Raw genomic sequence first — 26,328 nt, forward strand, 5'->3', positions numbered from 1 at the left:
TAAATATTAACTATTGTTTAACTTTTGAACTTTTAGTGGAGAGAATTAAAAACACGTCTGACTTCTGCTAATGTCTTTATTCGTCTCTTGTCGGGAAGGCGTAGAGGCGCACAACCCAGTGGCGGAGTTCAGGCAGAGGCGTAGACATACCCCCGGCCTTGAAAGCTATTAGCTTTCAAAATATAACAGTTATACAATACTCTCTGGAGATCTGCTCCTCACAGCCCATCATCAGGTCAGCCTGATCACCATCACAACCGTCCTCCATTTTGATGTCGCCATTCACAAAAGAAAATCGATTGGTCGAATGTTAAACTTCTTTTGGAAGCTTGTGTCTCTCAACACTTGACGCAATAACTGATGGTCTTTTGGAGTATCTGGAACCGTTTGCAACAGGGTATCTTGAGGTTTCTGTTGGAGCAGACTACGAAGAGTATCCGTGCTTGGAAACTCGCCCAATATCTCGCTGAAATCCACCGTGCTCTCTTGCTTGATTTGTTTTTGGGGATCGAAAATTCCGCTTTGTTGCGATATTTGTTCTGGGGAGGAGCCGCAAGAATAATTGGATGCCGCAGGGGAAACTGGCGATGATAGACTGAGATTGGGCAAGAAATTCTCTTCTTTGATAGAAAACGGAGAAAAGTTTGGCAAAGGAGACGTAGAATTCGAATAGGTATCTTCTTTCTTTATGTATCCACTATGAAGATATTCTTCACAAGGCGATTTGGAATAAATCGAAGAGGGACTGGAGGTATACAACGAATATTCAGGGGAACTAGGATAAAACGTTTGATCCCTGTACGTCGAATACTGATCGTTAGGGGATAAAAGTCCTTGTGAACTTGGGGAGTAAGGAGACAGAGATCCTGGAGTGGAGTGGTGTCCTAGCGAGTTAGGCTGGGGCACTTCCAAATGAATTGGCGATTGTGCCGATAAATATTTCTTGTTATCGCCTAAGAGCTTTTGAAAGTCCGGTTGAAGTCGGGGGAGAATTCATTGTCGGAGGTCAAGGACTGGCTTTCTGGGGAGCTGGGATAAAATGTTGTGAATATTTTTGGTTGTGTCTGTTTTTCGGAACCTGTATGGTAAAATCCGAGTGTGGGTGGGATAGGTTGATCTCCTCCAGGTAAAAGAGATAAGTCGAAGTTTTCTGCGAAGTTACTGTAGTCGCAAGGGGGTGTAAAACCCGCCGAAGGCACTGTCTGCGGCATCTGAAAGAAAATTAAACAAAGTTAGATAGTGTAATATATTATATTTAGTTTTCGTTACTATATGCTATATTTTGCGAGTGTCTGATATAATTCTATTTTTTTTAATTGATACCTTAATATAAAATAGATATTAAAGGTGGGAAATGTACACATAATGTACAAATAATAGATATTATAGGTATACCTATTAAAAAAATACATTGTTTACATGGAAAAAAAAGAAAGCATGCGATTTCAAATAAGTAATTTCAATTTTATCATAGATAATTTTAATTTTAATTTTTGTATAGTAGTACACATATAATTATTAATGCTATCGCAGTTATTTTCAAAAGTCGTTATCCTGAAAATATTTCATTACAGTATCTATAAATAATATTGATTAAATATTTTTGAAAATATCTAAAACAAAATCCAAAAATTCGCTAATTCATTTCGTGAATGAGATATTTTATTGAAAAAGGTGCTGTAAACATTGTTTTTTGAATAAAAATTTTCGGTTTCGCTCGCGTCTTCGTGGGAAAACCATGCTATTTCCTCTCACATAACTTAACGAACTTAAATTGTTTTTTTGTTAGAAAATATATCAATCTCTAAGTAATTCGTCAGAAATACACATTCGAAACGGTTTTACCGAGGCACATGTTGAATTATCCAAACATTTGCGCTGTATTCAAGCTTTAATTTTAGAACTTAAATTATATACGCAAATTTCTAAGTAAAATAAATAATTTTTGGATAGGCAAATACCAAACATATGGCGTTCATTCACGTCATATCTTTTTCCCTTATAACTAAGCATTCTAAATTTACGTCAGATTATATCATCATAGTTCCATTTTCTTTTAACTCAATTTAATCGGTGTCAATATTTCATTAATTTGATGCAAATTACGATATATTTTAAATAAAGTAATTATACAGGGGAGTCTTAAATAAGTGCAAATATTTTTAAGGGTAGTATATTTCGACCCCAGAAACACGATTGAGATTTTTTTTCGTGATTTTTTTTTTGAAAATAATAACTTCTTTCTACTAAGGCAGACGATATAAATCACTATAGGGAATCCCAAATATGCAAATTGCATATTTTGCATATTAAATGTGTCTAACCATATTTCATAAAAAATTGTATGTTTTGCATAAAACATATCAAAATATAAAGTTTAAGGATAAAAAAAACATGAAATAATTTGTTATTAAGCACGTATAAGCGATACCAATTAAACTTTTAGTTACGTAATCGAGTAAATTTATTAGACAGTTAAAGCACGACCAAAGACGTAGACGTAAACGTATCGTTTGACATGTACGCTTGCGCAGTGAGAAATTCACTTGCGTTTACGGATACGTGATACGTATCTTTACGTGCCTTTACGTACGTACAAAACGCAAACGTATCGAGCCGAAGGAGTTTCAATTTTCACCTGAATGATGCCGAACGTACAAATTCACAAACAACTCGTTTCCACAACTGGCTAGTAATTAAGTTATTTCATAAATTTTGGGGCCAGTGTAACAGAACTGGGCCTATTTTATCACCATAAATTAGTATGAAAATATTAAGCATCATAATAAACTCATTTTGGAATATATTTAATTAAATGCTAGTTCTTAGCCAAAATCCATATGAGGATTCTAAAAGATGGAATCTAATAAATAATCATAAAACTGTGTCTGTTTTCCAATATTTTTTATAGCTAAAAGCATTTTAAGGGCTACTTTCTGTAATGAAATAATTTCCATTTATAATTTTCTTCATTTTTCGAACTTTTATAAATTTAATGTGGAATCAATGGAATACTAGATATCCATTTTCAGTTTTAAAATTAAATAAATTGTTTCACAAAATAATTTAGAATTACAAATGTACCATTTGCGTTACGTACGTCAAAATACTTGCTTTAACTCTTGTTTACACGACAACGCAACGGCAGACGTAACGTAGGTTTCTGCGTTTCGTATCGAGAGATACGTATACGTATTGTGCCTTGCTTTAACTGTCTATTTGTTGCCAACCACGGACATATTCGGCGCCGGGCTGACTACTGGATATTAAATTTCCCTCTAGGGATTCAGGTGATAGATCTGTTGTAAAAAATGTCAAGTTGCCACATTTATTTATTTATTTCCTGACATTGTCATTCGTTTTGACTCTTTAGTTTTGCATTACGAGTTTTGGTTTAAATGAATTGTGTTGTGATACTTAAAAATTTTCAACGGACGACCTAGCAGTCAAATATTGTTCTTTTTGGAACCTCTTTTAGCGCGAAGTGTACAATATAGCTTAATAGCCGTTGTAAAAACTCATCGCAACCTTATTAGAATATTTTGAACGAGCTTTTGAACAGGAAAGCGTAGTAATGGCCCCTAGTCCCTGTTAAGAAGGTGAGTTTTATTGATGTAAATAATAACTCTTTATATACAAAAAAATTAAATAATAGTATCAATAATAGTATTGAACTAAATAAACGTTATGCTTCTTTAACATATTAAAACAGCCAAAAATATAATGTTAGTCAAAATTATAATAACCATCTATAAAAGAACGAAAACTATATTTTTCGAATGATATTATTTTTTGATTTTGAACTAGATTTTCGTATTTTCTTCATTTATCCCTAAAACGGTACGAAAATTTGGAAAAGTAGAATAATTTTAGGACACCCAAAACTTTTACGAAGAATGCATTTTACTCAATATAAAATAGTTTTTCTTCCTGTAAAGAAAATCCTGGGACATACTGTATAAGCAGTTTATTTATACACTTTTGTAGTTATTAAGTTATAAGAAATTATATTTTTCTATGTAAATAATGATCATCAACTTATTTTACTCGATTCATAATTAACTTTGAACTAGAATCACAAACATAACAAGCCACTAAATTATTACTTTGATCGGCACTAAACAAATGAACGCGCTAAAAATAAAATTTTTCGAAAATTCCCCACATCTTAACCTATAAATAGATAAAAAAATAATGTTGCTACCTTTAGATCGTTCCATTTTCACACCACACATATATGTTTTGTTATTCCTAAAATACTAACACTAACATTTCACTGTCAGAATTCGATATTTTTGTCGAAAAAGACCGATATTCTTTAAACGGAACCCGCCGCTTATTGGCCAGCTTAAACGAAAATGTGTTTCACGCACCGCTTGATTATGCACGCACATACTGTACGAACATTTGAAGTCCTCTGTCTTCGTTCAATGTCACGGTTTTCCGTGCTGCCTCTCTATCTTTACGGCATGGTATTTTGGTTCACCTTGACAATCTGACTAATATTAAAATTTTAAATCCGTAAAAATCTAGGAAGGTGGAGAACTATATCCGTAATGATCCGTAATGGCACTTTGATATCTTTTTTGTTTTGTTATTTCTGTATATAAAACTGGATTTCTTGAACCCGTCTGCAGCGGGTATTTGGACGGGTATCAGAAGAATTCAACGAACCTTTATCGTTTATAAAATATAATGCGACTGCTTCCTTGAGAGGGATCACGTCATAACGTTTATTAAAAAAAGACAGCCTCTTACTCTTTGTGCCACTAATGCTTTATTATATATACTTTAATAGGTTTTTTTATATAGGAACTTTTATAATTAACGTCACTAACGCTTTTTTTAACGTAGTCATGGTAAAAATCTGTTTTAGCAGATGTGACGTGGCAATTATTGCGTCTGGGATCAAATTTTCGATGGAAACGATTTATTTTATTAGACATTATTAAACCAGAAGATTCCTGACAAGATGGTCTGGTTATTATCGCCGATTTTAAAATTATAAACAGTTGGTTCGGTGTGATGGAAATGAATGTCACCTTTAAAATTAGCTCTGACAGTAGGAAAATACAAAATAGAAAAATAAACAAAGTTAAGTGAATAAGAGAATAGAATAACATTTAAATAATTTAGCGTTGCGCTACCAAAAGTTATTTTACAGATAACAAGAAAAAATTAATATTTTTTTTCTATTATACATCGGCATCGTGCTAATTACTTGAATCAGAATTTGTACGATTTTTTCTTTATAAATACAGAGTGGTCCGAACTGTATTCGGGAAACTTCGGCAGCATATTCTGCGGTTAAAAATAAGTAAAAAAGTTCGTATAAATGTATATCCTAAAATGCTTAGTTTCAGAGATGCAGGGTGTAGAAGTTTCATTTTATTTCGATTTTTTCCAAATAATTTCTGAAGTAACGTCAATATTTGGATGAAAATTGGTATCTAGGAGTTTTTTGACATGAGAAATTTGATTTTGATGTCAATATGACTCCTACTGGTAGAGGGCGCGACCTACATGTGTTGTAGCTGTTTTGAAGCGTAATAACTTTTTGTCCGTGCCTGTATAAAGCTACCGAAAAAAAAAATATACATCTCTGTGAATTTTTACGTAAAAAATATTTCTTTGTAAAAATCGCTACGAGCAACTGTTCTCAAGATATTTGGAATGGAAATAAAAAAAATAAACACGTTGAGTAGATAGTTATTTCACTGAAATAATAAATTTGGGAAATTTTTATTTTTTTAAATTAATCATAAATTTTTCTGCAAGAAATGATTATAAAACAGTTTCTGTTGAACTTTTGGCACAAAAACTTTCAAATTTATGATGTCAGTCTAATAACTATTTAGTCAATGTTAATTATTTAATGTCAATGATGACTGGTATTGATAATTTCGATTACAAATATCTTGAAAACCAATACTCATAGCGATTTTTAGCAAGAGACATTTTTTACGTAAAAAACGTCGCAAATGTATATTTTTTTACACAGTAGTTTTATACAGGTACGGACGAGAAGTTATTACTCTTCAAACCAGTTAAAAAATATGTAGGTGGCGCCCTCTACTAGTAGGAGTCATACTGACATCAAAATCAAATTTCCCATGTCAAAAAACTCACAGACACCAATTTTCATCCAAATATTGACGTTACTGCAAAAATTATTTGGAAAAAAACAAAGTAAAAATGAAAATTCTACACCCTGTATCTCCGAAACTAAGCATTTTAGGACATAGATACATTTATACGAACTTTTTTACTCACTTTTATCTGCAGAATATACTGCCGAAGTTTCCGGAATACAGTTCGGACCACCGCTTGTCCATAACCAGCCTGTCGACTTAACGATCATTTGCAAGCTGCTAGAGTTCAACTTATCAATATTTAAAATACATATTTTTATATGGAGAGTTTCAAAAAGCATGTGCCATCGCTCGTGGTTAAATTCATCTCGTAAAAATAAGATTTATTTTTCATGTTAACATAGGTCCGATTCTGCTTAATTTCGTAGCTACACGGGATTAAAATCATAATCTTTTTTAGATTTATTATAATTTTCTTCCAAGTATTTTTAGCGATTTGAATGAAATTTTGAGGATAAACATTGCTATAAGTGCGACATATTTTAATGCTAAAAAAGTGCCGACATATTCACCAGGGACGTGCATATGTGTTGTCACTGGAATATTTTTCTAAAAAAATACGTGCACCACTGACTTTTTTTCTCTCGCAAAATTGAGTAGACCGTTAAATTTCGATTCAAAGTTGTTTCTTGATATTTTGACCGTTTCGGTCTCCTCGATGAGATAAACGCAATTTAATTAATTTACCTTAATCCTTATAATGCCATTAACTTGCCAAAATGTTAAATAAGTGTCATTCATTAAAAAATATGAACAAAAGTTCCTATAACTTCCTAACCAATAACAATGCACAGGGTGTCCCACTAAGAATAGCTCTAGGCTGTATCTCGGAAAGTATTAGTCGTAGGGCTTGCAGAAAAAAATATTTATGACTAAAGAGACCATAAGAAATTGCTGGAAATTATTTTCAAGTTTGTAGAATGGCCGCTAGAGGGCGTAACTGCTATGGAAAAAAAACAAAATGGTATGTTTAAGGAATTTATCCTAGATACGTTGTACTATAAATAATAGCTTTATAATCTTCAGTAAAACTAGGATCTCTTTTGTTAGAAGCATTTTCTCCTATCTGCTAAAATAAAGTGGTGGGGGAAGGTTAGATGTCTTATTATTTAAATATTAATAACACCGGACTGGATGATTAAAATCCAAAAAGTGAGAGCTCGTTTAAAAGAGCGTTTCTTATTCTTGGAGCAATTTCAAATAAAAATTATTTTTACTTGAAATTGCTGTAAGTTGGACTAATAGTAATAATATTTAATAATAAATTAGGTTAAAATATATTCTGTTCAATTTTATTAAGTGTGATTAATAAATTGCGTTTATCTAGATCGAAATGGACAAAATATCAAGATACAATTATTTTAATCGGCATCAAATTGCCTACACAATTTTGCTAATAAGAGGAAAAAAGTCTGGAATGCATGTCCCTGGTGAATCTATTTAACAGTTTTTTTAGCATTAAAATATGTAGCACTCATAGTATCTCTTACCCTCCAAATTTCATTCGCATCACTAAAAGCACGTGGAAGAAAATTAAAACAAATCAAAATACTTAAGTTTTAAAAATTTAAGTAGCTTCGAAACAAAGCAGAATCAGACCTTTGTTGGTATGAAAAATAAATCTTATTTTTACGTGAGGAATCCGCCCACGAGAGATAGCATATATTTTATGAAACACCCAGTATATAAAGTGATTTTTTTAGAATACCTTTAAATAATTTTAAGATAAGATCTTTAAGCTTCGTTCAGAACGTCGTAATTAGTGAAATAAATTACACTTTATACTTTTTAGTTTACGATCATTCACAATGTTTAAAAAACACAATTAAAATTAATTGAATATCCTAGGAACAGCTTGCGTTAGTCAGTTGTATCCATAGAGAAAGCCTAATACCGTATGATCGAATAAAAACTGCGTCAGCGATGGCTATGAAATGACGCTCGATGACATTTCCCATATAAATTTACATAAAAAATGACAGCGATCTTCATTTCATAGCCATCGCTGACGCCGTTTTTATTCGATCATACGGTATTTAGCATATAAAACAATCAACTTTTTCTAACCACAATTTCTCTTGACGGAAGATAATCAAAGGCCAAAATGACATTTTTCACAAATTTTGAAGTATAATTAGCGGAAAAGTCAAAAGTTTGATAACTTTTTCTACTAAATGAAGATGTCTACCACTAATTTTGACGTTCTAAATGAAATGTTCATTGAAATTAAAGAAACAAACTTCTACGCTAATTGAAACCACTAATTTATTCCACTAATTGCGAGGTTATGAATGAAGCTTGACACAATACTTAAGATTTAAAACATTTCTTTTTTTTTATCAAAATATTATATATGTATGATAACATTCGTTTACAAATTATTGCACAAGAAATAATTGTAAATGCATGTCTTATATATTTTACAATTTAGGCTTCATAAATTGTATTGATCTCTTTTGACAATAAGCTTAGAAACAAAGAACAGAGTTCTAAGGATTAAATAAAAACCAGACAAGTGCGATTCGGGCTGGCTCACCGAGGCGAGGGTTCCGTATAGAGACTATATTTTTTATCATTTAATTAAAAATGGTATAGTTTTCAGATTTTCCCTATGCATGTGTAGTATAAGACGGTATCCCAAGTAGCATCTATCTGACTTCGAATTAAATCTGACCTGAAGCGACGTCAGACTTTGTGCAAATTTAGGTCGGGTGCTGGTGATACGACTGGTGACGTCGCTTTCCTATTAAAAGTGACGTCGTTGGATCCGAGTCGGTAAATCCAACGATCTGTCGACGTACAAAATAACAACGTACCATTTTTATTAATTTCCCAACGTCGTTCCAACGTTGGCTTTCACGACGTACCTATACTTGAACTAGCCCGACGTCTACCCGTTGTCCGAATAGGATACGTCTCACGTGTAGATCGTGAGACGTATTCCCCTACGTAATAATCCCTCACGTGATAATCCCTAAAGTAACGTCCAATTATATTTTGTTGTATTTTATGTTCATATTTTTAACCTAATTTACGTATCTCTATTTACGTCCGTAAATACAACCCATTAAGTAGCATTTGCGGCCTAATAAACATCATGAACATAACCTAATAAAAAGTTTTTGTAAACAAACTTAATTTTTTTTATTATGCCTAAAAAAACACTAAAAAGGCATTTAGACATTCATCTACATTTTACAGAAAGAGGTCGAGGCTTTTGCAAAATAATAATAGTAGTAGTGATGTCTTCCCTCCGCCCACGAATGCTTTTTATGCGGAAAAGATGCTGCATTACACTGGTGCATCTTAATTTTATTTGTTAGCTTAGGAAACTAGCAGACCCCATCCTCCTCCCACATGTGAGGTACTGGTTCCAATTCTTTTAAATTTTGTATATACTATCTTAAAAAAGTGGCTGCCCATTGTTTTAAAGAGAAAACAAAAACTAAAATATAGTTGCACAAATCACTGTTACGCAAAGTGAGGTTACGTGGCGTACGTTGGAATTATATACGTCATAATACGATTGCCGGTTGTCCGGTTTGATGACTTCGGTCGTGTGAGACGACTAATGTTGGAGACCCGGTCGGAATTGGTATATTGGTAGTTCATATTAAGTCGGACACAGAAATTCGCCATTCTTAACAGGTATCCGATTGTCAGCCATTTTAAAATCGTTTTTTGTTTTTAAAATTTATATTCACATTCCGATTTCTAGTAGAATAATAATAATACAGTTTTATGATTAAACCAGCTAGAAAATAAAAAAAATATTTTGCGAGTTACTTTTTTATAGATATTTTTATTTCATAAATCTAGCTACTTTTGAAGGCGCTCGTTGTTTTCCGGAGTATTTTAATCAGATATATCAAAAAAATGACTTCCGTTGACAAAACTGATGTCTGGATTAATGATTCAGAATTATTATAATATGAAATTAAATAGGCACTTATAGTTCTATTCGAGGAGTGATTATGAATCCATTTGTAATTAGGTAGTTTGGTTAGGTTTTTATGTATTCTTGGTAGCGAATATGAAACCAAACGTAACGTAAGTGCTTAGCGACGAATTTTAAGTGACTAAAATCCAACGTAATATGACGGTGGTAATTGGTAGAATTACATTCCCTATTAGGTCAGATACCGACGTCGAGGCGACCCGAATCTGTATTCCCCATTTAGGTGCAAATAAGGGTCGTCAGGCGGTCGAACCGACGTTGGTACCCGACGTCGGGTTTATTGAACGCGACGTATACCCGACGTTAGATAACGTCCAAATGCTACTTGGGATTACTTGCCAAATTTCATAATCCTAGGTCAACGGAAAATACACTACAAATTTTAATTCCTTTGAAAGTGTGGAAATATACGTTTTTTGCGGCATAAACGGCCATATCTTTTTTTACGTTAACTTAGTGGTTTGATTTTTTCAAAGGTTCAAGGAACTGTAGACCTGAGTAAATGGCTTTAATTTCAACTCGATAACTCCATGCATTCCCGAGATAAAGGGTCTTGACAGATCGACAGACGGACAAAAAGATGTTCCTATAAGCTATAAGAGTTCCGTATTTTTCCTTTTTGAGGTACTGAAGAACTGAAATATAGACCAACAGTTTTCTTCATAGAAACAGATACAAAAGTTTTTCTTGTGGTACTTCCTTATTAATATACCGAATCGTAAAAACTAAAAAGGGTAAAAAGGTAAGTTACCTGAACACTGAAATATCCTTCAATATACATTTTAAATGTCTTTTTAATTAATTTAAATAAAAACAATTCCAAATCGTACGCACAAAACTCAAATGTTATATTAACTGATAAGATCGCATGTTTAAACCCTTATATATCACTTCTGAATATCATCTTTAAGTGATGTTTACTTTTTGATACGACCGACATGATTTAAGATACCAGCAAACAAAATTAGCTGAAATTATCATTTTTATTACTTTTTATTATATTTGTGCCAATTAAGATTTGTTTGGCACAAAAAAAAATATTTATGAGATTGTTTCCAAGCATGCAAGCAATTTTCAATGTTTTTGAGATAAGCTAAGTTACCAAGAATAATATTTGTAAATAATTGGAAAGTGTAGATGAGGGTAAGAGGATACAATAATGATTATGTAAAGAGTGTTTAATTTTATTATATTATATATCCGGTTCTATAGCGTTCTACGCCTTCCGGTTCCCAGTCTCCATTGCCTTCCATCTTCCCAATCTCCTGGAAGTAAATTTCTTTCGGATATGGCTCAGTTAATGCCCTCAATCCAGGTAGCTTTAGGTTTTCCTTTCTTTCTTCTTTCCGCCGGTGTCCATTTTAGGATTTGTTTTGGTAGACGTTCGTCAGCCATTCTCTCTACATGTCCATACCATATTAGCTGGCGTTGTTCGATTTCATCGAGGATAGTTTTCTTTACGCCCATAATCTCTCTAATTCTCTCGTTAGTTATTCGTTCTATTCTTGACTTTCCGGCAGATCTTCGCCAAAAATCCATTTCAAGAGCCAGTAGTTTACGCTCTAAAGTTTTATTTATTTGCCAGGTTTTACGTCCATACAATACAACACTTTTAAATATTGAATTGTATAAAAGGTGTTTTGTTTCGATAGAGATGTTTGTTGACCATAATAGTGAGTTTAGGCAAATTTTTAATCGTGAGTTTAGGCATCCTAACTCTTTTCCCTTTAATTATTCGCTCCAATATTTCTTCTTCAGTTCGTCCACTTTGGCTAATCTTTGTTCCGAGGTAGGTATAATCTGAAAAATATTGTACTATGCAGCTGTCGTCCACTTCCATGTCCACTCCGTCCGTCCGTGTTTAATTTTAAGGGTTGTATTTTGTAAGATATCATCCTTTCTTCATGCAAGTCAACAACGCCATGCTTGCCTGATCAATCATTGCACTGCGGGTGCAACCAGCTGTCATGCGCATAATATTTTCCTATTGGCCAGTGCTCCCAATTTGTATGCTTCTCACCAGAAATAGTGGAAATATTGATTAGTTTACTAGTGACTAGATAGACTTTTAAGTTTATTTTTAGAGATTTATATTTACCAAATTAGTAAACAAAATCTAGATACATTTAATGTAAAATACATTGAAATGCAAAAAAACCAACGGAAAATTTTTTCGTCAAATTGAAAGTGTCATATTTTTTTATTTTTAGTCCAATTTTCATTATTTTTTTGGCAAACTGTATATAAATATATCAACTTTAATTCTTAACCTCAGTGTTGTATAAACTTTAGTAATGGGCTTTATTATAAAGAGTTTATCGAATGGTGTTTTTTACCTGCACTTTAAAACACCTTGTGCAATAATTTTGTGAGCAAATTTTCCTAAAACATCTTTCTGTCATGACCATACCTCCTTTTTTGTTCCATCTCAACACATGCCTTGGTTAATTTTTAAGAGTAACATAAATTTGACACCAATAATTTAGTATCACACCAATAATAATATCAGTAGTACATGTTATTTTTCAATATGACGATGTGGCATTGGTGATTATTGTCATAACGTCGTATTATGCTGCATTGGATACTCTATATATTCTACTTAATAAAAAAAGGTTAAAAAGTAACGATACAGTTCTGATTTTAATAAACATTAATAACGATAACAGATAACAGCATTACCGATATTAAAGAGAACATCTGTAATACTCGCACAAGTACACAAACGGAAAAAAACTTCTCAAAAATACCCTAGTACTTTGTATTGCTACTTTCACTGCCTGTATACGTCCGTTCATACTGCCATTCTTCTTTAAGGACCAAGCGAAGTTCATTTAATGAAGCTGGTACAGCCTCGTAACCCATAACCATTTTTTTCCCGTCAAGCGTTTCCCAAACGTCGAACATGATGGGCAGTTCAAAGTAGAATATAGTTCACAATAATCACCGTGCCGTCTTGTCATATTGAAAAGTAACTTCAAAAAGAAATGATAATTAAAAAAATTGCAAATTTTTGGTGGCAAGTTCATTTCGCTCTTCAAAATTAACCAAGGCATGATCCAAAAAAGAAAATGCTCAGGAGACATGGTTCTGACAGAAAAATAATGTTTTTAGAAAATGTATTCACGAAATTATTACGGAGGGTGTTTTAAATTTTACTGGATAATATTATTATAAGAATTCTTGACCAACTGCTATTTTGAGAATGAAATCTTCGTTTCCTTTTACCGATGACCCGTTGTTACAGAATCGCTGGCCAAACTTATAGTAAAGATTAAACTTTGCGGTTTCCACAAAACTTGGCAACTTTTTTTCATGAAACCAAAAAAAATATAATAGCCCTCTTAGATTTCATAATATAGGGTGATCATGGAAATATAGCATGTTCATGCACACCTCAGCATATTTAAATTTTCTCAAAATCTTATCAAAACGGTAAAAACGGTTTCTTACAGAACTTCTGATGCTAAATACAATATTAGTATATTTCTCTAAACATGCTTACCTAATTTTAAAGTATTGGTACATGTTTAGGTTTACTAAATAGGATACCTTGTAAAATTATCTAGAAATTAAATTTTCTTTTTACAACATTATCAAAAATAGATAAGAGTACACATAATACTCGTATTACACATCAAAAATTTTGCATTATGGGCCATTCAAAACCTTTACATATGTAATCGATTAATTGGAGATAACCAAAAGTTTCCGATTTTTTTTCCATTCCCTAACATTATTAGATACTTATTAGTATTAATATATTTTTTTCAGTGAATGTGAGAGGTTTCCTGCACACTAGGATCTTTTTACAGTCCAATAAAATATTGTATAATGATTAATCATACTTCAATTTTGTTTTTTTTGTCGTATAATCCGAACAAAATTTTTCTTGTGTAATATTACATAAACCTTGGTGCAAAATCGCCAAAGAATTTGGTGAAACCTAAACCAATCTGCGTCATAACCGACCGTTTCCAAGAAAGAAAAGAGAAAGTTAAAATGTAAACGAAATGTATAGATACCATAAAATAACAGTTGATGTGATACCCACCATCAAATAGTTAGATTTTCAATTAAATCACTGAATGAATTTTGATTGATTTGCCATAAAAAATATGTTCGTTTTTCTATTGTGTAAACTTGTGTATCATATTAATATATTTATTTATTATTTTTATCGTTACTTATAATTAATTGTGCTTTTAAGGAACAAACGTAAATTTAAAGTCGTTTTTATGGCAAAGAATAATTCCTCTTCTTCTTATTATTTCACTTGTTTGAGAACTCCGTCACAAGTTAATGGCTTGCTATAGTATATAAGTTCTATAGTTTTAAGATTAATTTATCAGTTGGTTCACACTTCATAACGGTCAGTGATACATCTGCCTAAAATATCGTATAAAATGTAAAAATTACAGACACTATCAATCCAAGAAGATACTTTATTTCATAATTTACCTTTATCTACCACTGACTCATTGACACTACCTGACAATGTGTTGATATTTTTAATCATTTTAAACTGGATATAGGTAAATCTATTTTTGATATACCCATCTAATCAAGTAGCTTTATAAGTAGTAATTTTGGGCACCAACCAGTTTCATTCTACCTCCGAATGAGAACCAAAAATATAAAAAAAAAACATAAATATTGCAGTTGTTAATTTATCGGTGCTGATTGCGTCATCGATCACGTTTTTCAAACAAAGTTGTTTGTCCAATTTTTTAACAGACGAATCACGTTTTGTCCCATTCCCTGTGGTGATACCGATGAAGAGGAGTATTAGGCATTGAATAATATTCGAATTAATTCGAAAGTAAGTATTAATTTATTTATGAAACGTATTCAAATGGTATTTTTAAATAACGCGCCCGTTTTTTTTATCGACATTCTTAAAATATTTTACAGCTAAAGGCCACTTAACAGTTCACAATTTTACTTGCATGTAAGAAAAGTTGAAAAAAATTTACGTACCGCAATTTCAGTTCACTTGTGTGTTTTATTAAAATACTAATATAATATTTCATGAATGGTGCATAAAGAACCAATCACAGGCGAGAGAAGTACTATTTTATTAATAGATTTCTTTAGTTACAACAATTACAAGAAATATTGAACACATATACCTGGGCATACGAGGCTTTGGGCCTTAAGCTAAACATCGACAAAACCAAAATCATGTGCACTCCCCCGGAATATCACAACAATGCTATAAAAATCGGAGAAGAACTATTAGAATATGTAGCAGAATTCAATTATCTCGGCAGTTTGATTTCGGAAAAAGCAAATATCGACTCTGAAATTCAGCACAAGATTAGCAGCGCCTCAAGAGCATTCAAGAAATTAAAAGAGAGGGTTTTCTACAATCATGATTTTAGTACAAAAACGAAACTTGCAGTGTACCGAGCAATTATAATTGATGAAGATATATAAATTATACCGACGACACATGAACGCATTAAACAAGTTGCAACAGAGACACCATTAGACAACTCTTAAGAATCCGATGGTTTCATCATGTTTCAAACGTATCGGTCCTTGAAAAAGCTAACTGCGAGAGTATTGAAGACATAGTTACAAAATCCCGCTTAAGATGGGTTGGTCACGTATGCAGAATATAAGAGAACCGCATACCAAAGTCTCTGCTTAGGGTGAGCTTGTAGATAGTAATAGGAGGCTGGGTGGACAACTCAAAAGGTACAAAGACATTTTCAATGAAAACTTAAAGGGGATTAATATGCAGAATAAGTGGGAAGAAGCCGCTCACAATAGAACTCAATGGAGAAGAATTAAGTTAACAGCGATAACCAAAAAGTAAAGAGGCAACAAAGCAATGAGATTTATGAATGTCCGGAGTACGATAGGCAGATAACATCACGTATCGGGCTTTTCAGTCACAGAAAAGCTCATGAAAGAAAACGCCTTGCGTGACCATCTTCTGATGCGTGTCAAATACTCGTCAGCGAGTAATGCCAGTATGTATGTCTTTAGTTATTCAGAATTCACGTTTTACTGAAACTGTGTCAAAAATATTAGGTTTGTAACGTTTTTAATTCGTTTTTTAACATGTATTTTTTATATATATTATATGATGTCTGGCCTATCATCACCGGATTCCCTCTCGTTCAGGCCGGATAGTTTTACGTTCCCTAGTCGCCAACGCGTAATTTTTACGTTCCCTAGTCGCCAACCCTGTTATCGTTCGACACAACACTGTTACTATTCCGTGGAGGCGCGCGCTGTCAACATCGCTTCTGTCAACTCTCTGTGATTTAACGGCACTTTTGGTTTGACCGTTTGGCCTGTCAGACGCCATTAGTCCCAGTTTTTAGAAATGGTAATTATTTAAATCTTGCTGTATAATCTGAATCGGCTGCTATTTCGAGGCTACAGGTAAAGATAGTAATTACCTTTTATAGATTCGATATTATTATTGAATATTTTTAGGGTAGAGTTACGGATGTCCCAACTTATATTTGTATTTTGCTGGCACGTTGGCGTCCCTTTTCTTTTGTCTTCCAGATTGTCACATGGAAGAAAGGACAGGTTGTTTATTATTTATTGAGCCCTCGGAAGTATTTCGAGGTAGGTTTATTTTGTTTATTAGACCTTGTTTGGTTTTAAACAAGAGTTTCATATTTTTAGGGTCCAAGGTACGGATTGTGTCCAAGGTACGGAGTGTGTCCAAGGTACGGACTGTGTCCAAGGTACGGACTGTGTCCACGGTACGGGTAGTGTCTTATGTACGGACATTATCTTATGTACGGATGTCCTGTGGACGAGTGTCCCCAGTAAGAACGATTTTTTCTTACATATAAGTGCCACAGCGTGGATGTAGCTTGAGTCCCATGCTGCTTCGTTCCCAGCTGTAAGCTAGTTAGTTTATGGCTGTACCAATTCATGGTGCCCTCATTCTGGCCCCTTTGGATTTGTGTTGGATGGCTGAGTACAGAGATGCGAGACCACCTCACGCTGTTACTGTTTAAAGCAAGATTACATAGAGAACAGCTAAGTGTAGATTTAAGTTATAGTTTTACATTTTAACATTTTAAAACATTTACAGTCTTAAACAATAACGTACATCTTAAATAATATCGTACAGACTATGTTTAGTGGTTAGTTGTTAAGAACATTCATGTCGATTTAATATTTAATATAAAAATTAATATTAAATATAATTTAGATCTTAGGTTTCATTGCATTACATCTTGTAATGGTATTACTTTTTATAGATATTATTATCGCACTATTTTAACAGAGGAATAACCAAACATAGATTCTAGAATCTACAGGTTGCAACATCTTCGATTTAGCATCATATGGAATATATCAAATTAATTAAAGTAATGCTACATTTCATATATTCTCTTAAACTTTACATGTCTTGTATTTTATCGTAGTTGTTTTCATTGATATTTAGTACGACTCTTACCACCACTTTCTTTGACATATAACCACTATATATTTATTAGAACTCTACAATGTCATGTACCATCTAAGAACATCATGAATAAATATAGTCATTAGTTTTAAGTAATATACAACTGTGTTTTCTTTCTCTGTACATACCTGGCGCCCAATATTTATAATTTCGAGTTATTATTGTTAATTAGTTTCTTTCCAGTGAAATACCTTTTCCACGACTGCTCTACCAACGAAAACCTGCCGTTCGCAGTGATGTTTTAAAAAAACGCTACAGGTTTATTAAAAAATGTAATACCAATAAGATTTTACTAATTATCAGCCTAAAGCTTGCCACGCACTTATGCGAAGCGCGGCGAAAAACCGTGCATTAGATTAACTATATCTATATAATGCAGGTCCGTGGACTAATGCGAAGCAATGTTGCTTGATTTTGCCCTAGAAGAAGCCCTACGTGATGTAGGTATGCAAAACTGGGTATTTTTCTTTAATTACATAGAAAATTTCACTTCAAATTCTTATTTTTAACAAAGATGTAAAACCTTACACGATTAAAAGTTGACAATTTTTACAGGCAAATCAAACAAAGTACTTAAGATTATTTTAGATCTCAACAATTATTATTACAAACGCCATTTTTAGACGATTTAAGCACTAATAAAGCAAAATAATTAATATATGCGAATAATCACATATTGAATAAAGATAAAATAAACTCCAGATTTACTAAAATAATGTGGATCTTACTGGCTAGCACTAGTAATTATTTATTAAATATCAAATTTTAATTAATTTTAATCTCTATGCGAACTATAAAAATGTTATATTTTGATCTGTATCCTGGTCTAATACAGATTTCTTTGAAACGAGAGCCCAGAAATAAATAGCAGCAGCAGATGTCTAAAATTTTATTAAATTTATATTAATTTTTATAGATAAATAATAAGATTTATTTAGAATTTAAATTTTTAAAGTGAAACTTCTTTACGCGTGCTGAGAGTAAAAACTCAAGGCCGTGACACAACAGGCGAGACGACACGCGACACAACAGTCGAGAGGAAAAGTGGTAATGACAACCTACAGCTTGGAAAAAATCATCCGATTTAAATGAAATTTGGTATGTCGATAGATTGGACCAAGGCCAACTTGACCATGGTCAACCACACGTGTCACTATGACAGTTAGTTCTGACGTTAGAAACGTCAAAAGTTGATGTCGTCCGATTGCGACCAAATTTGGTGGATAGGCTATGTGAGCGACGGTTTACGCGGTTCCGCCCTGCAAAGTCGGATTCGACGTTTCGTTTACATCTTCATCAGTGTGGGACTAAGAACTTGATATTGATGAAAAATGTGGGTCGATTTCGGCATAATTGAGGACGGGATACAGGATACGCCCTCGACGTTTCGAACCGATGCCTCTAAATAGACGATATCGTCAGTAATTTTCTTAAATATGGGTCGATGGCACGTGGATAGAGGTACCCGAATGGAGCCTTCAGACGGACAGTCTGTTCGTGGTCATTTTAATACAAATTTTGTGAAAGTGAATCAAATTATTTATTAATTTTTAATTTATTACTTTTTCAAACATGTCCTCCAAATCCATCAATTTAATATCTGTTAGTAAGCAGTTTTACTTCAAATATGCCCACACAGTGCACACACAATTTTTTTATTATTTGTATTAATAATACAGTTTTAGATAACTCATGCTTTTACAACCCAAATGAGATCAATACAGCAAGTAAACTATTAAAAATTCTCATAACAATTTTGTATTTTATTACTGTTATGCATATGTAACAACTACGCAAATAAATTATCAGTTTTTAGATAAAGAATGTCATTTTTTTTGTCCGGCGTCATCGCAGGTAACTTGTACCACTGTGTGCTGTAGTACCGCTGATACGTTTCGCTATTCACCGGTCGTTTCTGCAAAAGAGAAAGATAATTGTTTGTTTCCAGCTCTCAAGGTTGGTCGGTTTTTCCAAAAGAACACGTAACAGTCGAGTTAAACCTATCTTCGCGTAGTTACCAAGGATTATACAGTCCACAATATAGTTTAGGTTTAGTTCAGGTTAACCATAGATATATTAATTTTTATTTTTATTTATCAAAACATATAGAACATCAGTCGTGTTTTAGGTACTTCTTTATATGACATGGCTAAAATGCTTAATAACAATAATTGGGAAACCTCTTTAAGAAATTTATAAGCAATAAACTTTCAAAATCAATGAATAAGAGGAATAATTTGAATAATTTGGTTTATAATAAACTTTTGAGCACAAATAATGTATTATCTTTGTTACTATCTTTATTTATCTCGTTTCAATTTTTAAAGGTATATTTGAAATCTTCTCACAGAAGTGTTTTTTATATTAATTTTCACTTCTTTCAATGATTATTAAGCAGAAGTACAAAAAATAATTTCTTATGTTTGTTATGTTATCATGGTCCCAAAATCATCATCATCATCATTCTCAGCTTATTCAATCATTTTCAATTATGGTGTAGCTGCCCTCACATAGTTAGATACTCTCTTTGTAGTTGAGTTCATTGTCGACTATTGTTGGCTATGCGGGCCCAAGTTATCCTTGCTAATTTCCTAACAGCATGGTTTGGTTTTCTTCTAGGTCCATTAATTCTTCTTGGGTACCATGATGTGTAGTTTTTTGTGGTCCATCTGTTGTCCGTCTTTCTTGCCATGTGTCCTGCCCATTGCTACTTGAGGCATTTGATTCTCTTGATGACATCTATTACATGGGTCTTTTGTCGTATCCACTTTATTCTTTTACGGTCTTCCTTCATTATTCCGAGCATATTTCGTTCCAAGGCCGTATCAAAGGAAAACAAACACAAAATTTAAAACAGCATAGTTAAAAGTAGCACTAGTTACGGTAGTGAAGTATGGCCTTTGAAAGAAAGAAACCTTAAGTTATTCGAAGCTACAGAAATGGACTTTTGGAGGCGCGCGGCCGGAAAATTGAAACTGAATAGAGTTAGAAATGAAAGAATTCAGAACATCATGGGCGTTAAACACAGAATATCAGAAGACACCAAAATTAACCAACTCAGGTGGTACGGGCACGTACAAAGAATGGAAGAGAGCAGAATCCCGAAAAAAAATACTCAATTGGACACTACAAGACAAACGAAAGAGAGGGAGACCTAGACGGAGTTGGAGAGAAGGAATAGACGGGGACATCAGAACTTGAGGAATAGACGAAAACGAAATCAGAGGACGGCGAAGAACGTTATAAACTGATTTGTATATTTCGTTCCATTGAGCGTTGTGTGACCTACAGTTTTTTTATAATGTCGGTTTTGAGTGTCCAGGTTTCGCATGCATAGGTCATGACTAGTAGTACCACACATTGGTCAAATGTTTTCTTCTTTAGATAAAGTGGCATTCTATTACTTTAGTTTATGCTAAATTCATTTTGGGACCTACTTTATTGCTGGCTGTATTTAGTTCGTTAATTTGTGTTTGTAGTTCTTCAGGACTACTAGCAATTACGACTATACCATCAGCAAATCTTAGATGGTTAAGATATTCTCCATCTATTTTTAATCCTTTGTTGGTCCAGTGTAGTTGACGGAAGATTATCTATCAGATATACAGGGTGTTAATTTGTTTATTACTCGCGGCAAGAGCTTTATGGTTGAAATATGGCAACCACTGTCCGCTCGTCGAGAGGCGACGCGACGGGACGAGTCGGCAGCTTAACTTAGTACTCATTTGGAATGTAGGCAGTGTTACCATTCTGTTCCCCAATAAGTAACCGTCCAGTTAACAATCTGTATATCAACACTAGAAGTACAGCTTTCGCGTCGGATATCGCGTCTCCCTGTCGTACTCCTTTGCCAGTTGGGAATTCTGGAGTTGTTTTATATATCATTACTCATGCTTTGCCTTCTTTGTATATATTGGCGACAGTTTCTATACAAGGCCTGTCAATAATTTGTTTCGCCAAGGAGTCGAAAGCCTTCTCAAAATCTATAAAGGCTATGGAAAGTGGAAGTTCGAATTCTTTTGTTCGGCTGATAGTTTCTCTCAGTGTATGTATGTGATCAATCGTGGTGAAGCCATTAATATAATTATTAAATATGAGTATGTAGATATATCTCAGATAGCAGGTAGGATATAGGAAGCCTAGTGGCTAGTGGTACGACTTAGACCACCGGTTTCCTGAACCTTACCATTTGCAAAGCTTTTCAATAATCGATATTTCTGTTAAAATAATAATTATAATCTCCAAAAAGAAAAAAGTTGTTCTAGCCAGTTAAAAATGGAACAAATCAGTTAAATTAATAATGAAAAAAAATCACTTAAATTATTTATTATCTCTTCATTAACAATTTAATTGATGCCTCTTCTTTTTTCAATAATCTTCTGGCGATTTAATAATTTCAAAACAATAGTAATAATTTTCCAATGTCACTGAATACGCACCAATATTAAATATTATAATCCGGCCAATCAAAATGCCAAATCTCACGTTGGTGTCACGATCTTTATCTCAAATTTGTATACTTTCAGGTAGCGCGTTTCGAAGATTTTATTGCACTTACGCATTTTGGCGTCCTTGTAAGAACCGCTTAAAGAATGTCGATATCATACAAAATTAGCCAGCTGAGCTGCGTTGATTGAAGTCTCTCGGTAATATAAATTATAGTCTTTAGTAACTGTTTATCTCTAGTCGTGTTACGGAATGTCTTATTTATATTTTAAAATAATGGACTTTAGATAACAGTTTCTCTCAAGTAGTAGTGCCAAATCGCTAGCGTAAATAATTAGGTCTGCTTTTAAATGAATATATCTATGCAGAGCTGCAATCTCACAAAAAACTTTTTTTTTAATTAAATCATTTTAATGACTTAAGTCATTTAGTTTTAGGAATATCTTTGATTTTGAATCGTTTTTCGAAAGCTGACTTAATTTAAGTAATTTCCAAAATGATTTATGATTTGAATCTTAATTCCGAAATTTGAAAAGAATTAAGTCATTAAACAATACTTTGTAGAAAAAACTTCAAAAAACCGGTCATATTTTTATATATTTTTACAATAATTTTTTACAGCAGGATTTCCTTTTAAACTTTTAGGAGGGCAGCCAGGCAGCATATAAAAAAAGCAACAGTCAATACCACTAGCAAATAAAAAGTTAGTTTTGCAAAACCTTTGAATAAGGAGACTAAGGAAGGAGCATAATGCTATCCATGTATTCATGCATGGTGGGCGGAAAAAGCACCATAAAAGCACTCTAGGGTGGGGATCCTTGACAGTTCTGTTTGACGATTCCTTTGACACATTTGAATTTGATTTGAAATTTTGTGGATTTGTCAGTCTTTACGGAGCTTATTTTATGTTATTTATTATTTATTCTACTACTGATAGTTGTATAAAGGTAGTAAATCTAGATGGAAATTGCGGCAGCACTTAAATTAACAGTGACACTATCGCGATTTATCGAAAAAGACTCTAAAATAGTTGGTTGTGTAGCGTGCGGTAGATCTCGGCAACAATTGAGTGAAATAATGGAACAACTTTTCGCTAGTAAGTGACTATATAATATACATACGTGTAGTAAACCGATCATTTATGAAATTCACTTAAATTAACTAAATTATATATTTGTCTTGCATTTTAGCTTTTATTTATTACTTGTAAAAGATTAGATGTCAAAGAATTTAGATACGTTAATTTGACTTACCTGCTTTAGTAGCGTATGGGATGTTTGTGGTAATAAATACTTATTATAACTTATCTATTTTTATTAGAATTATATATTTTTATAACAATTTTAATAACTACCAACATTTATTCACAACGTAAAATAAAACAACAAATTATTGAGTCTACCCCACGTCTACCCTACATCATAGTTTTACATTTTTTAAATAAAATTAGAACGACACTGATAAACCGGAATTTAAGTCGGCCATATTTGAGGCCCATCGCGGTGTGCCTAAGATTTTTGATATGCTCCTTCCTTAGTCTTCTTATTCAAAGTGCAAAACCGATTTTGATTATTTGTCCTGTTACGCATGCGTTAGTTGTCTAGTTGTTGTTAGTATATTGTTGTCTTTCAAGTGAATCAAGCTTAGACTTGAAGAAACAAGAAAAAAAAATGATCAAGTGCGAGTCGGACTCGCGCACGAAGGGTTCCGTACTATTCATTACCTATACAACATTATTATTAACATATTAATGACACTATATTATTATAAACTTTTTTCCGATTTAGCTGAAATTTTGAATGCGGGTATAAGTAATTAAAAAAAAATAAAGAAACACATTGTATTAATCAATAATAAATATGTAAAAAGTAAAAATAAATATGTAAAATATGTAAAATTTAAAAGAAAACGATTACAAAAAGTCGCCTTGGCTAGGATTCGAACCTGCCTTACTACGGCAGCCGAACCTGCCTTACTTATTAAAAGATATTGTTTAGTGAAAGTACTTTTTTATTTATAAACATTTATTTAATTCTGTTTTTAGTATTTGTTCTTATAGCGGCAACATAGATACATTATCTGTAAAAATTTCAACTGTCTAGCTATAACGGTTCATAAGATAGAGCTTTGTGACAGACGGACGGACGGACAGCGAAGTCTTAGTAACAGGGTTCCCGTTTTTACCCTTTGGGTACGGAACCTAAAAACTAAATCGATGAGAGTACCATTTGTACCAACAATGTCGGGCACAAGCATAGCGTGGACCTAATTCTACATCTACAAAGAAAATCCTAATGTTAGACTTAAAGAATCAAGAAACAAATGAAACTCCGATATCCGACTCCGTTATGTTCGAAAAACGAACGAAAGAAATGGATCTCGAAAATATTGAAGAGTACCTTAAAATCCTCCAGTCCCTAGCTTCTGCTATCGACATATTACATAGTGTCAAAACATGTGACCACTTTATAATAGGTATGTATTCGATGACGTCTAATCTGTAATGTATATGTTACGGTTAAGGTCCGATGTGCCGTTAATGTTGACATTACCCGGTTAATCTCGAGAATAACCCACAACAAAATAACCAGAAAGATAACCTAACCCAAACATTAACGTGTTAATGTCGACATTAACCGGACATCGGACTTTACCGTAACAGATACATATAAAGTACTACAAAATATGTTACATTTTATTTTTTTTTTGTTTGCAGTTATTCTGAAAATTAACAAATAAACAAATAATATAAGACAATAAACAAACTTAAACCGACAACTTAATATTATTTTTATTAATCTCTGTGTAAGTGCTGTTAACCAAATCATTTCGCTGTGAAATCGATGATGATAATATTCAGCTTTAACACCAACAAATTTTCCGAAATATGTTCAATCTCCTCTTAGATGTTTTAATACTACACTATACACTACTACACATAATTCAAAAGCAAAAATAATATTCATAGGAATTCCTTATTAACTCATTATATACCTTACTTAAATATGCATACAATCGCTAATGCTAAACTAAAACATTAACAATAGTAATAATTATTAATGATACTATTTGAATACGTTAAAAACATGTTATGGTATTTTAATTAGAATTGGTATATAATTTTCTACGGAAGAAGCATGAAATTCTGATAATACTCTCATTAATTTGAAAAAATAAAACATATCCCCAGATATTTAATAGAAAATGCGAAATTAATTTTAGGGAAATCCCAATAGTATTTTCATGATAGTGTCAGAATATTTTAATAATAGCTAAAAATTTTATATGAACTGGAATAAAAATCCGATCTAAAATTATTTATACTCTACTATCTTTTATTACAAAATATTGCATAAATATCTATATTACATGCATGAGATCCCTATCAATTTCTAACTGCTATAATTATTTTGTGTGATAGGTACTTGACTAGCTACAGATAACTTCTAGAGCTTGTGATATAGATATATAATTTATTCATCAACATTCTTATCATAAAGCAATTCATAAAATTTAGTAGACCAATAGTACTTTTTAACCGAAATAAAGTAAGAGCGATGAAGTATTTGTGTAGGACACCTTTTATAGTCACTTAGTTTAAAATTTCGCGATTTGTAGTTTTAAGATATGTTATACCATTAACCAACCATTAACCATTTATTATTACACCCTTGTTTATCGACTGGAAAATGACCGTAGTTTATATTTAGTGAAAGGAATGGGTCTATCTAACATTAAAATGTCGTATCTTTACATACGTAGAAATTGTATATGCATGAAGGATTAAAATACATTGATTTATATGCTAAATAACTGCCAAATAATATTTAGTATGGCCCTGTTTGATATCATGTCCATATGACATTTCAATGACAGTGACATAAAAAACAACGCTATTTCATAGGTGTGCTCATAGATAAATGCAACAAGTTTAGATTGGAAAGCCCATAAAAATTTTAGGTCGCGACCGTTATACGCGATCTGGCGCTGCTATAGCGGTCGCTAAGAACAACGGCAAACAAAAACAGAAATAATTTTCTCTTGTCAAAGTCAGAATCGTCAAAAATCATAATAATCCATAAAATCTTTCAAAATCTAAACCGCTCTCATTAAAGAAATTCCGAAAAATGTTTATAGCGTCCATTTTCAAAGTATTTATTGCTATCTTGTGAGTTTAATTCAAGTTTTAGTACTCCAACCGGTGATAATTGTGAAAGAGTGGCATTAAAAACTTAAAAAGCTGTGCTGTGAACTGTAAACTGCAAAAAACATCGTGGATCGTGGCATAACGTCGGTTTCCAATGTTTCATAGGTATTTCATACAT

The 26,328-nt window shown here is 32.8% G+C and overlaps 1 pseudogene; it reads right to left on the reverse strand.

Annotated features, from left to right (window-relative positions):
* Positions 1-200: 200 nt before the first annotated feature.
* LOC115875124 overlaps positions 201-26,328 on the reverse strand; it is a 32,760-nt pseudogene continuing 6,632 nt past the window's right edge.

This window comes from Sitophilus oryzae, unplaced genomic scaffold, assembly GCF_002938485.1.
Source record: "Sitophilus oryzae breed Bouriz unplaced genomic scaffold, Soryzae_2.0 scaffold_1028_pilon_pilon, whole genome shotgun sequence".
Taxonomy (NCBI): domain Eukaryota; kingdom Metazoa; phylum Arthropoda; class Insecta; order Coleoptera; family Curculionidae; genus Sitophilus; species Sitophilus oryzae.